The sequence below is a fragment of the Patagioenas fasciata genome, chromosome 5 (genome assembly GCF_037038585.1).
Source record: "Patagioenas fasciata isolate bPatFas1 chromosome 5, bPatFas1.hap1, whole genome shotgun sequence".
Classification (NCBI taxonomy): Eukaryota; Metazoa; Chordata; class Aves; order Columbiformes; family Columbidae; genus Patagioenas; species Patagioenas fasciata.
The window spans coordinates 49854002-49870031 of record NC_092524.1 but is presented as its reverse complement, the minus strand read 5'-3'; the positions used below and the strand labels follow the sequence as shown (position 1 = coordinate 49870031).

Here is a 16030-nt window from a genome sequence, read left to right as displayed (position 1 = left end):
TCCTCCCTCGTGCTTTGAACAAACCACTTCCCCAGGCTTAGAGGGCCATAACTTTGCTTGTTTGAAAAACTCATTTAACACGATTGTAACATTCGCTCTCCCTTTTTACCCTGTCATAACTTCCTGATTGCTGTTCATCTGTACCAGATGTGCGCTCTACATTTCCAGACTACATAAATGTTTTGCCCCACATGGGTCTCTCTACCCGTCTGTTGTATGTTTATATTTACAATAGCAAGCTAACTTGTATGCCATAGCATAGATTTAACTACAGGTCTGGAAAAGAAACAGGGAATTCATCTTTTAGAGGTGCCATCTGTAGCCATATCAGTCCTGTCTTCAAAAATGTCTGACTACAGAACTTACACAAGGCAGTGTTAGATAGAGCAGCCTCCAAGGAAAATTTGAGGTACTGCAGAGAGTAATAGTACTGACTAAGCAGATGGCACCCTTTCCTCTGATCACTCCTAAAGCTATATGCTACCATAGTGCAAGGGTGACAGTGTCATCCTGGGTGACATTCTTCTAACGAGATAAGCAGCAGTGACAGTTGAAAATTACCAGTGCAATCTGCTGCTCACTGTAAAACTAGGAGTTTAAGTGGACTTGTGTGTGTGCATGTCTACTTTCTATACCATTTCTCTTGAGAAATATTAACTTGGAACCAAAAATGTTCAGTAATTTAACAAAAAGAAGAAAAAATTCTGCAGAATCCACCTACTTCAGCTTTTCAAAAAAAGGGAATGGTGAACACCTTCCCCATCAAGAGCAACACTTTTATGTATTTGCATGTGCAGAAAAGTGATGTGCCTGTCAATCAAGAAACTGCCTGTGCATGCACAAAGACCTTGTATAAGTACAAGGACATTTTTTCCATTATGTAGGCTTTAAAAATCCTTAAACACATTCCAGTGCTTTTTTTACAAGTGTAAGGAAAAATTCCAGTTTTGATTCATACCTTTGATCCCTGCACATACACAGATGGAACTTCCATCAGGGTGGAAGTTATTTTAGATTAAAAAAAGATCAGATATTTCCCTTTGACAGAGGGTATGTTGTGTCTGCAGCTGCCAAAGCTCTTGGTTTTAATGTGCGTCTAGTGTTCTCAAAATCCTAGCTCCTGAATTTACAGGGTTATGTTAAATACTAACCTAAAGGATAGCAACATGTATCTCATATGAAACTTCTCTTTTGGACGATTCTGAGATCTGCACTATCATCTAGCACCAACACAATAAAATATGGTGGTTTATCAACTTGGGTTATTGCTGAGAAAGAACAGTAGCATTGCAGGATCCTGACTAGCCCAGCCATACTATTTTCAGTCTGGAAGACAGAGCAGGGTAGCAGGTGTTGAGCACACATTTTTGACTGAGACAGTTTTGTCCCGAGAACACCTACTTTCAGCTGCAGTTCCCGTGCCGCTGGTCTCTCTTTTTTTTTACTTTTGTGCCTTTTAATTTTCTTCAAAGGTAGGAAAAATCATCACATTCCCAATTCAGAACTGAAAACACAAATAACTTTTTACTGGTTAGAATTGCTTAACAAAATAAGAGGCTTCAACAATTATCTCTCTCCAAGAAAAAGGTTTCCAAAGATATTTAATACAAAAATTAAAAAACAAAACAAAACACATACATTTCAATTTCTAGTTAAATTGCATTCTTGTTTTGGTTCTTTTTCTTTTGTGCAACTTTACACATTTTCAGTCTTGGCCCAAGTGTTCTTTTTGTTATAGGATTAAGCATACTGGTGTATCGTCTCAAACGCCAAAGCTTCAACGTAATATAATAATGGGGCTATAATAACACTTTTCACTTTCTAGGCACATTTATTCCATCAACATCCACACAGCATTGTATGTGCCTCTGTACTCCTGTGCCTTCATCTCTTGAATCCATAAGTTATTCTGATCTGGAAGCAGAACATAGCAGCTGCAGAAAAATGTAGAAAGGAGAAGAAACTCCTGTAAAAAAGTACATAACAAAAGAGCAAATCTTAGGAAAGCTGTATTAACTCATGAGCGTTCTGCACTTTTCATTGGATTTCTGTCAGCCCCTCTTCATAACTGTCATAGGGGTTTACATGTTTTTAAGTAGGTACCTTATATTATTATGGATGATGCGTTTTGGTAGTGGGTAAGGAGACTGCCACAGAAATCACATAATTAATCTGTAAATTTGCCACATTTCCTAAATGTAGGTAATGCATGGGTTTTTTTAATAGCTCGTTCATTTTGTAGAAATATTTATGAGAAATACTGGAAAGTGAAAAATGGCAGGGGGTAACCCGCTTGGCTAGCTTAATGGAGATTTCTATTGTCAAGGAATTTTATCACAAACCCCAGACCAAGGATTATTTGCTGAAGCCATCTGAATGTGAGATAATTATAAACTTCTGACAAAGAGTACCCAAATAGAAAAACAGTGAAATTTGCTGAGATATAAACACAAACTGTGAATACTCTGACTGTCCCTGTGGCTCAGCAATAATTCCACCACCTTCTATATAGTCTCCTGCATGCTGTTCTGAAAAAGTTTTCAACCAGCTCTTTCTAAGAATCTGAGATAGTACAGCACTAATATAGCCCTGCCTGTAAGCTTTACAAAACTGCCTTTCATGAACGTCTGCATTCTGCTTTGTTAGACATCAATTAGCACATTATCAGAAGCACTGAAGGAGAGCTCTAAGAGTGTGGCTTTTTATAGCTTTTGTATGTCACATTGCTGGACAGTTGAAGTGGTTGGAGCTCTCTGTAGATAATGCAAAATCTTCATTTATGTATAGCAATATTCTATTTAGATTATGATACACTTCATCACTATAATCCTAAGCACTTTAATGAACAAACTCATATTTTCCCTTCCCCCAGAAGATTCATTCTTGTGCTATGTATTCAAGGGTGTCAATAGATGAACACATAAACCATCTTACATGGCTTATAATTCAAATTAAGTCAAAACATATATTTGCTGTTCTGAATGATGTCTATACATTGTACTGCATAAAGAAATCAGCTCTCCCACCACGTCCAGGAAATTGATGTTGTAGTTATCCTTCTCATTTTGCATGTAGAAAAACAAGATATGAAGTGGTGACTCTCAGACCAGTATTGAATGTGTAAGCCCACTATTCAGCTAAAAATAAAAAGGATTTTCTTTCGATTTTTTCTCCTCGCCAAAGGTAAATAATGATGTGCTCCCTTACAGCTAACTCTGCAAGTTCACTCTTATATACCATCACATTTCTCTATGGGAATGTTCAGTTAGTATAAAAATGAAACACATTCAGAAATACCAAACTTCACATTAGTATTAGTGTGAGAGACTCATCTCCTCCTGCTGTCCGTGGAAGTCGATAACCCGTGCTTCTCACCAGCTTGGTTTCTGTTCTGAATCACTCTCTGCTCAAGCTTTTCTCTCTCCCACCACCTATGACAGAAAGACCCCAAAAAGACTTGGGACTTAGGCCTATGTCCAGGTTTATCTCTGCAGTTTAGGGGTTGTGTTTGACCATGGCTTGGAATGGAAAATTATTTAGTTGTTATTTTTTTCCCTGATCTTTGACCCACATTTGTGCCCCTCCAAGAAGCAGAAGACATAGTTCCAAAAGATAATGGGATTTTCTCTGCTTCTTGAGGAAAGTACAGAGTTATTTTAACTATTAGTGATTTTTTTTTAACTATTAGCATTAAGTTTTTCTCACAGTCTGAGAAGTTAAGTCCTGTCCTGAGCCTTTCTTTTTATATATTCACTCTTCAGCAGTATAAAACATCTGTATACTTGGTATGCAGAGCTGAGCAATAATTTATTCAAGTACTTCACCTCCTCTTCTATTTCTGAACCAACTGTGAGTAACTCAGCATTCAAGTGTCTTTGGAAAATAAATCTGGCAATCATTTCATGGAGAAACTGGTGCAAGTGTGGAATCTCTGAAAAGGGGAAGTGTTAATGCTGTGCCGGTGTCACTGAAGGAGCGCGTGATCTGGGTCACTTAATTTCAGCTACTGTAGTGTTGTTCACGAGCAAAAGTGTGCAAAAAAAATGAGAAGGACCTTAATCAGCAAAGAGTTAAAAAATGGTAGGATATTTAATGTTTATCAAGAAGTTTTATTGAAAACTGATGAAAGATTAAGATTAGCAGAGGGATTAGATCTTTGACTAGTAAATGCAGAAATTATGTATGTTATATAATTCCTTAAGAGAGTTGACTTAATACAGTATGGTATTCTGATTTAAGATCTCATTATATCAAATATGAGCAGTGCACACAGTCAGCAGATTAATAATTAACTTAGTGACATATCTAAACATGACTAGTTAATAGAGAATTCTTATCAGATGCAGTATCAGTATCTCCAGTGGGCTTCTGCAGAGGTTGTTACCAAGCCAGGTGTTATGCAACTTTTTATTGATTATTTAGAAGAACCATGAAGCTTTTGATGATTACATTTTCAGGTGCCACAGTGAAAGGCAACACAAAACAAAATGAGAAGCAATTTGTATCATACAGTAATCTGGATGCAGGCTAATAGAATGGATGGTAGAAAGTCTGAAGTCTATGTAGATTGACCAAATATACCACAAAGACATTAGGAAATCAGCTGTATTATTTACCCTTTAAATGTTCAGTTTCAAAAAAGAGATCTAAATTACCTATTTCTACTCAGGGAAGAATGTGTTCACATAATTTGACTATTTTTTGCAAAGAAATATATGAGGACTGTAAAATTATTTAAAGCAATCTATTTCATTTCTGTTCATACTGTATCTTTGTTTTCTTCAGTTGCCTAGTTACACTATCTACCTGGCCTTGTTACTGCTGCTGAATGGCTGCCATTCTTATAATTCAATTTGCTGTACAAATACACGCCACTTCAAATTTAGCTTGTCTTCCTGGGGTAGAATTGAGTTTTAGAAGAGGGCATTCTGTGTAACTGAAATTTTGCTAAAGGCAAAACAGTTATTGAAACTTTTAAGTGATCTATCCATATCTCCTATGGTCCTTTAAAATTATTTAATTCTACAATTTTTAACACTAAAAAAATCACTTAATGAAGTGGGTAAAGTGGGTAAGTACATTTTTTTTTTTCCCCTGAATGATTGTGACCTGCACAGGATCAAAACTAAAGGAATTTGTCAAAAAAATTACAGAAAACGTTGCTACTTCATTAAAAAAATTAATTGATAACAACTCTGTAACTATTGTTTAAAGCACTTTGGTACCATATTACATTGGTTTTATACGAATAAGGAAATGCTTCTGTGCCATTTCTTTTAGTGCTCTTAAGTGGTCCTTTGGTATTTATTGCATTTTACTGATCTTTCAGGGACTATAATGAAATTGAAAGCTTATTGACATGGTTCAAATAAGCTCTTTGCTCTTCTTCCATAACCTGGAGACTTCCTGCTACTGGCTATATATTGCAGAAATAAATGGCAATTTCACTTTACTGTTATTCATAGGGTCATAACACTCAAGGTTAATGTGTGCTATGATGGTTTATTCATGAAAAATGTTCACAAATCTTGAAAGTTTCATAAATTTTAACACAAATAATTTGTCCAAAAATTCCTACCAGAAAGCATGGTTGTTCTTCATCATTCATTTCTTTTGTATAACCTTTTATTCTGCCAAGGAGGAAACATATGTTACAGCATGTATTAAAAGTGACCAGTTACATGTTTGACTAGATAAGAAGTTAAATTGTTCTATAACCCTATCAACTAATATTTTCCATGATGATATTTGCAAATTATTAATTAGCAATTCAGGTAACTTTGCAAATGATTCTACAAGAAAAAGAAAAGACTAAGTGTATCATACTATTTATTCTAAGCAAATAATTAATGTGATCTTATTTATCATATCCCAAGAAGTAGATTGTGGGTAGGTGAAAATATGCATTAAAATTCACTACTACAGATTTGGGAGCTGTCACTCTTAAAAAGCACAGCTGCTCAGTTTTTCCAACATGAAGGACCTATCAGACCTGATAGTCGTATGAATTTGCTGTTTAAAACTATATACCTCATATATGTTTTTCGCTCTTAATGCAGTCAATGGAGACATTGCCTTATTAGTGGAGAATTTTTTTTTCAGTTGTGTTCACTGTTCCTGCAAGTGTTTGCTTTCCAAGCTTTGTTCTTGCTGTTTCCTGAAATGAAATGTTAATAGGCAGATTTTAAAGGTTTTCCCTTGCTTTAAGGTTTTGACTAAGATCTGAAAGTGGAAGCTAAGTATTTCTAGGATGTTATTCAAAATGAGATAATCTCAGATTCTTAGCTAGGTGCTTCTGTGACACTCCTCTTTTTTCTTTCATTTCTCCTGTTGTTTGAAAACTGCTATAAGGCAGAAAATTGCCTATGCAAATGCTGTGCCACCAGAATCTGCTGCTTTTATTTTAGGAAGTTGGAAGCACATTTATTCTGAGTAGTGTCAGCCACACCATGTTCAGTGTGCCCAGACAGTGCAGAACTTCTGAGAGCTCGACACATTCCTTGTGTATCTGCTATTTATTTAGGTTCATTTAGCGGACTGCTGAGTTAATGTTTCTTCTTTTCATTTAGCTGGTGCCTGTCATGGCAGATGCTATTGCACACACGAACAGTAGTGCATATGTGTAAGTATGTCTGTAAAGACTTGCAGATCACACACTTAAAATGTGTTAGCCTTCGTTGGCATCCTCTCCCATTAAGGTCAACAATTAATGTTTTCTAAAATATCCAACCCACCGGTTCAGTATGTTTTACATTCCTCTAACTGACAAGTCAATAAGAGAGAAAAAGCCTTCTGCTGCATCCACATAATGCAGTCTACCACTCTTTTAAACCAGGAGGCAGAAGTCTGTACTCCATTGTTTAAGGTCCTGGGTTCAGTTGCCTGCAAATTACTTACTATGAGGCTCATTAGTTCCACAATTATTTTTCTGAGGTGGAGACAAAATAAAACATATATATTCAAACACATTACCTTAATTAAATTCTTGCAGAATTGTAGTTTAGTAGATGAACTATGAAAAAGTGGGGTTTGCTAGGTCCCTTGCTTTTAAATGAGCAAGAGATCTCTGGAACTGCCACACTAGAACTCTCCTGAGGGAAGTCACTTCAGGCAGTGCAGGAAACCATGTGCAGGTACATTATCTTCGAGAATCAAGACCAGCCCAACAGTACCTTAATTTCCAAAAAACAGTAAGGAAAAATTTGCATATTGCTACCAGCTATAGTAGCAGATTTCTCACTGTCATAGAAATCTGCCTAAATTTCTGTATAATACATCACATTCACTGATTATAAGACCTTTTTAAAATAATAATTTTATAGTAAAAGTATTTGCACAAAACCAGATCAGTTATCAGCAGAACTTTATCATGCACAAATGTTAATTACCCCCTGCCCACCACCCTTTGCAAGGTTTCAACCCTCACTACTTGTTTCATTCTGCAGTTGCATGCTTATGTGAAATGTTTTGTTTGGTCTGGACAATGTCAGACCAACACGATTTTCCGGTGGGAGGTCATTGAGCTACATTAGGTTGGTACCACCTGCGTGGTGGTTGAGATTTTGAATTCTACCTCTGTTACTATAGACAGGGTGTGGTATACGGTACTACAACTCTTTATTCAAAGTAGTAATAATGACTTTAATAAGAGCTGTATCACTTAAGACCCTGAGGAACTTGTCCACATGATTAAAAACACTGTAGAAACCTAAGCCATACAACACTTTATTTCTAACATATCTGTAGAAATTCTTTCTGCTGTGTCAACTTTTATGTAATAAATTTTATCTTCATTCATGACATCTCAAAGAATACTTTCATTAAAGAAGGGTAATAAAATGTTACAATTGTATTTAAAAGGTGTTCAGATTTAAAAACACCTGGATTTTGTAGGCAATGATATGATGTAATAACATTCATTTTCCAACTTGTTTGTAGGTGAAGAGTGTTCACCTTATAAATATATGAAATCAGAAGCAAACTTATGCATAGAATTTATGCAAGTGAGCATATGAATGTCACTGGAATATGCTAAAATGTATAAAAGCAGACACATTTTTAAGAATAGTTTCCCACAGAAGGGAAAATATTAACTTATAGTTTTTTCAACAGTTCTTGATTAATCTTAACATATGATTTTGATAGTATATTCTTCACTTCCTCGATAACTTTGTTGTGCAAGACAGATGTGCCAAGGTATGAGCCCATGTGATAGTAATGTTTAACCTCTTCTTCCTCAATCTTCCCATTCGTCTTTCTCATAATAACATCAGTATCTAAAGGAATGAAAGCAAAACTCGTTGTGTAAAAATCCATGTGGTCACTTACAACTTGGCACTTCAGCATCTGCCTTCTGCAGCACAAACAGATGGGTTCATTTAGCAAAATCATATTTGGTTTCAGCTCTCAGCCTGTCTGTCAAAACATGTTCAACTTCATGGAAAGCGAAGCCTGTGTAATACATCTTGTTCATGCAACCTGGAAGAAAGAACACCATTCTTTCACTAAAATCCAACTGTTTGGCTTTTTTCCCCCCAGTAACAATCGCAACGATGTGGTGTTTTATTTAGCACCCCTCCTTTTTGTCCAGCTGACTAATGGCTTAGAAGTAAAAGAAACTTGGGTACTACAATTACTGGGAGACCTCCCCCATCTAACCCTCCCCTCACTCAACCTTGCACATGTTTGAGTCTGGAAGGGTGGCACAGAGAGTCCACACAGTCTACAGGCTCCCCGGGAGGCAGTAAGGTACATGAAAAGCAAGGTCACCAGGCTAGCAACCTGCATGGAGTCCCCTCTTTCAGAAATACCTGTCCCCCCCACTACACCATCCTCTGTTATCCAAACTCTATATGATATATAAAAGATAAAGTAGAAGCCAGAAGCAAATTACTCATGAATAAGTGGTCTATCCTACTCAGTTTTATTGTAATATTAGAAAAGAATGTCAGTGAATACCTGCAAAAGAATAAAATAGTATTTCAAGATTTTTTTGTTGTTATTTTTGTTTAACCTGCTTCAGGAATGGAGAGAGTTTAATCACCTTTAAACCAAATCTTGGAAGTAGGGGCAAGTAGACTGCATGTAATTATGGTTACTGGTACAACCCTTACTTGCTACCAATTATGGGCAATCTGTAAGAGAACTCCATAATTTTATAGCACTTCAAGTTTCTTTCTCACCTCTAGAATATTTCACCATATTTCTGTACTCTGAACAGTTTGAGGTTTTGTCAGAAGTCTCATTGGATTGTGCTTACTCTCCTCCTTTTTTTTGCTATGATCAGATGAACAGGAGAAGAACTTGCAGTTTATCCTTAAGAATAATGGAAGAAAAAAAAAAGGAAAGCAGTGTTCACAGTAACTTCAAGAAAGGAACAAGTAAGATGATAATGGATACTAAACTGCTAAGGTACGTGAATACTGAGCCAAGAAATGTGGAAAATAAATATAAATGGGTAAGATTCTCAATATATGGCAAGTTCAGCTAGTATAACAGATTTGATGGGATAATCCATATGACTGTAAAATTAATACAAAGTGAAAAAGCTTGCTCAAGAAGTGCAGGCAGAGGAATAAAGGGTGATGATCATTAATGCATACATTTGCTCTAAGTCAACACTTTAAATTAAGATATGTTTGCTGAAAAACTGAGCAATGATGAAAATATAAAAAGCTGTGCACAGCTATTATTATGTAGGTCTAACATAAAGCAGCATACCAAGATCATGTGTATAGAGAAATTAGCAGATTCATTTAAAGAACAAAAGCCCATGATAATGAGGGATATCAGCTGTGCAGACAATTCCAGGAATAGAGCTGAATACAGCCTGTCCAGCAAGCTCTTAGAATCCATTGACAGTAATTGATTCAGAGTTAGAAAATGAAATGTTTTGTGTGTTTTAATTAAACACAGAGGAAAGAACTGGCTGAGAATACCATTTTAGAAGGCAGTTCAGAGTAGCAACGAAATGACAATATTTGTGATTCTTCAAATGAGATAAATAGCAATTAAAAGATGTCATAGCCTTCAGGAAAACAGACTTTACTAAACTACATGCCTAGTATGTAAGCTTTCATAAAGAGTTTGGACTGAGAAAAAAAAAAAAAAAGAGTTAATGAGAGCTGGACATTCTGTAAAGAAAAAATACTGAAGGCACAGTTGGATAATAAATTTCTCTCATTGCAAGTGAGACAATGAAAATGTAACACAACCCCCTGAAAAAAATTACAAATTATTCATTAATTCGAGCACTAGAGACGAACATGCACCGAAAATTAGATGAAGTTATAAAGGAAGAGTATAAAATTGTGACAGAAGCATGTAGGGGCAAATTTGGAAAGGTCAAAACAGAAGATAAATGTTAGTACCAATGAACACTAAAAGTAATGAGGAATTATTGTATAAGTGCATTAGTATTAAGAGGAAGACCTAGGAAGGGATTGGTCCACTTACTCTGCAGAGTTTTTAACAGCTATCTTACTCCCATGTATAATCATAACAAGGTATCTGTCACGATGAAAGCGTAGTATCTCAAACTCAAATATGCAAAGGAACAGTTTAGATCATAGTTAGATGTGTTAGAAATGTTGATATCAAATGAGCTGAAAAGTTGATGCAAAGTTATATTAGTGAGATCACCACTTATCTGTGGAAAAATTTTGAAGGATGTGTGAACTCTCAGAACCCCAGCAAATGGTAAATTCAGTTTTTCTGGTCTTTTTCAATGGCAAAAAGTAGGAGGACAGAGATTTATAGACCAGCCAGCTCAATTCGGACTCCCAGCAAATTTTTCAGAACAAACCTAAAAACTCCCAAATATCTAGTTGATGGTAAGCAAAGGGTTAAAGGATAACGTGAATTTCTCAGGCGTAAATGATGCATAGGGAATCTAATTTGCTTTCTAAAGCATAAAGCTAAATTCCCAGTACTTAGGAAACACTGCATAGGATGATGCCCTGCAGTTTTTTTCTAACCTTTTGATGGTATAATTCAGATCAGTATGTCTATTTTCTTCAACAGAATACTCAGTTTCCTGGCAAAGTGATGCAAAGGAAGTAAACTGCTCATCTAGCTGTATTAAAAGTCAAGTTTTGGAAATTATAATTGCAGATTAAGACAATGGTCTGTATAGTAACATTTTTAAGAATTGTGAATAGTAGCTCATTCAATTGTAGTATAATGGTAGTTATTCCTAATAGAGGAGTTCTTATATATTTTTTAATTCTCCCATAATTCTCTCAATGCAACCTTTAATTCTGTGTACTTTTCTCTGTTGCACCTTTCTTTTCAATGTGAAGAAGGGAAGACCAGAAATGTGTATAAGGCATTTAAGATTCAGTTGTACGGCAGGGTTGTTCAGCAGCATAACAGTGTTCTTTGTTTTCTTTTGTCCTATTTCTTTCCTACTAGTTTCTTAAACTCTGATGGTTTTTTTGAACACACAAAGCTGATGTTTCTGAAGAACTATCTATTAAAATCTCAACTGCTATTACTCAGTAATAGGGTCTTAACTCAGAGACCAACACTTGAAATGTTAAGTAAAGATTTTTTTTTTTCCTTATTACATCACTTTATATACCTACATTGAATTTCATTTGTTATTTATTCTTTTTTATTTAGTAGTTAAGGTGCATCTGCATTTCTTCATAGTCCATCTCTTTTCTACCCTGTATATTAATTCTTGAATAGTTTATATTGTTAGCGGATACTGTCACTTCAATAGTTATCAGCTACTTAATATAATTCAAGTATGTGTCAAACAACACTTTTCCCATAGAGGTCTCTTTTGGTTTCCACTATTGAGCTCTCAGTAATATGAAAGACAATCTTCTATTCCTAATCTTTGGTGAGAAATCAGTATGAGTAGAAGTGGCAAAATAAACTCCTTCACTATTTATTTTTACCTGATTCAGAAATGAGTATGTACCTTGTTTCTTGCAAGGTAAGTTATCATATGACATGTCTACCAAATGAGAGTAAGGTAAACTTTTGGGTAACAAAGTCTGTAAAGTCTCCTTGTGTTTAACTAGCTTCTGAGAAAACTAAATTCCATTCTTCATGGCTTTTGAAGCATAATCTTGTATGTAATAGTGGCAGTGTGTTCCTTCTTATGGTAAGGTTACTCCTGTAAAAATTAAGCGACATTTTTAGCATGGGCTGAATTACCACACACACACAAAACAATGAAAGTCACAGCAGCTCTGGGAGATCTGAATGCCTAACAGTATATCCTGCTGCAACCTTAAGTATGAACTCTCTCCACTTGTTTGTTCAAATGCATCTCTCCACAATAGTCAAACCTAACTAGCAAATCTACCCGTGAAAACCAGGACATTTACAAACTAAGAGCATGATTTAATTCTATAGGTAAAACAAGATGTTCTGAGCCATGGAAAAAAAAAATAATCACAAATAACCAAACTGGTATGAAATGAATGAATGTCAAAAGAAAGTCCTGTCTAAACCAGACTGTAGCCAAAACAGAGATATGTGACACCTATGAATTCAAAATGTATTAAACAGGACATAATTAACATCAACTTGCCTTGAACCCAAATTTAAATGAACAAAATAGTGTAAATATCGATGGTAAGCTCATATTTAGTAACCCTGTGATGGCAATATCGAGTATAATGTATAAGCATTTTACCAAGTATGTGAGCAATGTGATCACCAAAGGAACAAGGATGGGTGTAGTTGCACTAGAAGCCATCCAAGTAACAAAAAGTCTCCAGACAGAGCATAAGACAAATACAAGTGACTGCAAATAGGTAGAAAACCTCCAGAATACACAGGGATGTCTGAAAGGACAAAAGAAAATTACACAAGCAGAAGAAAGAGCAGAGGAGAATCCCTATTTTGGGAGGGGGCAGTAGCATTAAAATACCAGAGAAGGAAAAAGGTGAAGGAAGGCAAATCCACTTCAGTTTTAACTTCTCTCGTAGATGTGTTCTCACACTGAGCTGGTCACCTTCTTCTTCAATTAGGAGCCACCAAGGACCCTAGCCATAAATGCTAGCTGTGCATCGACAGCATCGTAGCACTGTGTACTTATAGCTAATTTAGAAGATTAGAGTTAACAGTTCTGTATACATAGTGTTGATCACAACTGTGTGAGATTTAACTATTAGCACAAAGTGTGTTGCTAATGAGCAAATTTAGTAAATTTTAGTCTGAAGTTCAAAATTGATCTGACCTGTCAGTCTTTCCAACATTTCCATCACAATGATTTCTGTCTCTCTGAATATAGATATAGATGTACATATGTATTTAACCTTTTTTTCAATAAGATCCAGGTGAACCCTGCTCAGTCACATTATTAGGGAGTGTAGTGTCTGTTAATGTTGACTATATCAGAATATGTTTCAATGTTTCATTTATATCTGCGGTATTGTTGCAAATGCCTCACCACTGTTGGTTGGCCCACAGTGTAGAATAAAAGTTAGTGCCACTTTGCAAATACACAGAAAAGCATCACACTTGCCTCCATCTCCAGCTAAACTATCAGTTCCAGTCTGTGCTCATCATTACCCCTAGAAGCTGTGACTGACGGTCTGGGCTGATGTTTGGCAGAGAGGTTACAGTGAAACCAGGCAGTTTGATATACAGGGTGGAAATTCTCCACATAGCAATTTCTCAGACAATCAGATTTGCACATTCTGCATGAAGACAGCTGGAATGAAAAACAAAACAAAACAAAAATATGCAAAACAAACAAAACACAAAACAAACAAACAAAAAACCCACAAGCAAACAACAAACAACAACACACCACACCAACCCACACAAAAATCCACTTCATGTATAGCTCCAGCCCCATCAAAGGACAATACCTTCTGTCAGACTATCACATTCTCTTTCATTAGCTTGCCACTGAGAGCGGAGCTCAGCAGTAATGCACAATCTGTACCTGCTGCCTGTGTTTATTTTGCTTTTGTTTCAAGAATAAAAGACTATACATTACATCGTCTTGAGCTTGTATTGCTGCTAAATCACACTTCAGGGAACAATGAAAACAGTTCCTATTTAATAAATATTTGTTGATATTTCATATCTAATTACTTCCAATGGGATCCTAAATGCATCCCATGGAGAGGAGAGAGTATGTAAGTCACAAAAGGTAGAAAACATCAGAGTGATACAGACTCTCATGAGTCATAGATAAAGCTCTAGAGAAACAGTTCTTTTTGTCACTTTCCTACCTACTGCTGCTGCCAGATGGATGAGGGATTGAGAGGAATGAAGGATAAGTCCGAGAAGCAAATGAAAAAACAAACAAACAAACAAAAAGCCAAAAAAAAACAAACAAACAAAAAAAAAAAAAAAACAAACACCAAAAAAAACACACACACAAGAACTCCAATCACCTCTTTTAGATAGACATGTATGGACAGAAGAGGTAATAAATCCTACAGTTCTTACAGGATCACATTACTTATGCTAGTCCCACTTACAGCTTATTTATTTACATATACAAACACCTACTTATAAACTCTCAGTTTATATATCCACGCACTACAGGCAATGCTGTTTCACAGGGTTCTGTGGATGCACTGAGTCCCAGAAGTATGGTCTTATTTTAAGGCTAATGCATTCAGGGTTTTGACTGTTTAACATCATTTGCTTTTCTCCCTATCACAATTTGTGCAAACCCTGCTGATTTCCCAATTTCTAAGATAACTGATAGGTATTGAATCTTACAGACATCCTGACAAAATGGTAAATATAAGCCACTCACCACCCCTTGACTCCAGCAGCTATACAAAATGAGATTGTATTGGAAGCTGAACTTGGGTGTTAGGAGGACATGGATCTCTAGGTAAAGCCAAAAATTTCTGGAGACCTTAAGTAGGAAAACTAAAATACCAGTATTTCCAGTTTTGAGGATTCCTTTTTCCTTATCTTTCATTAACGACTTAAGACTATCTTAATACTATAAAGGATTGCAAGTCCTAAGTAATTACTTCTTTCTGTTATTGTTTTAATTCCCTTCTTCACTTAACATGGGCCATTTTTCAGAATGAATTGATGAGCACAGGTCCAGCAACTAAACTTCCTCACCAGGAGGTTTTGTTCTCAAGACCTGTCAAAACAATAATACAGACTTGCTTTTGTTGAGTAAATATATTGTCTGGTATCCCATTTATCTTCATTTGGTAACATTCAAATTCTAGCAAAGGAATACAACGTTACGCTAATCAGTAAGAATGATGCTATCATTATGTTGTTCCAGTGGCTACAAGATAATTAATGTTTAGTGATAGACACATTCAAAATAACATTAATTATGTTATTAATTATTTTAACTAAGTAAGTACAAAGGCTTCTGTGTTTTTCATTAAGTTCCCTAGATCTAGGAATAAAGCTGCACACATTCTCCAGTGTTCAGTCTCTTCCTGCTGTTTGTTTACTACAAAGATTTAGACTGAGTTCTAAAAAGGCACCTCAGGAAGTTAACTTGAGTTTCTTTCTATTAACCATTTGATTGTGGCTTTTTGTTTCTTTCCCTTTTACTATATAACAGTAAAATTTTGAGAACAAATACTTACATGCATTTATTTCAGTATATTTCACGGTATGTCTTGTCTGCTGTGTGAAGTCAGCCTTGAACAGAGTTCTTTCACTATGAGCAGAGAATGAAGCTAAATGCTGCCCCTCTAAGGACTTTAAAAAGCCATTGCATGGTCTTGACGAGATTTTTTTTCTTCCTAGTGTTGCAAGAATTGAGCTGAAATTGCAGTAGTCTTACTGTACTTTTTGTCTTTTAGGAAAAATACTAGAGATTATTTTTTTTTCTTGTCTTGCAGCCACTTCTCATTTAAAAGTACTTTTCTTTCTAGGCAAAAAAAAATTGTGCTGATGAAAAGAGTTCTGCTGAAAGCACTGTGGAGGTTTTTCACTGATACTCGAAGGACAGCTCGTCCATACTCCTTTGAAACATAAGCTGAGATTAAAATTCAAAAAGATCTAGCATCCTGACTAAAAAGCAATCTAAATTTAACATACCACAGAACACAGAGATTACATA

General features: G+C 35.8%; 1 long non-coding RNA gene across 1 annotated transcript; it reads right to left on the bottom strand.

Annotated features, from left to right (window-relative positions):
* Positions 1–1645: 1645 nt before the first annotated feature.
* LOC139828019 (uncharacterized) lies at positions 1646–15625 on the bottom strand. Its single transcript, XR_011739184.1, has 6 exons — positions 15552–15625; positions 8329–8478; positions 6973–7172; positions 6031–6157; positions 5579–5630; positions 1646–1966 (listed from the first exon to the last, which is right to left on the bottom strand). It is a non-coding gene; the product is annotated as an uncharacterized lncRNA (long non-coding RNA).
* Between the last annotated feature and the right edge of the window lie 405 nt (positions 15626–16030).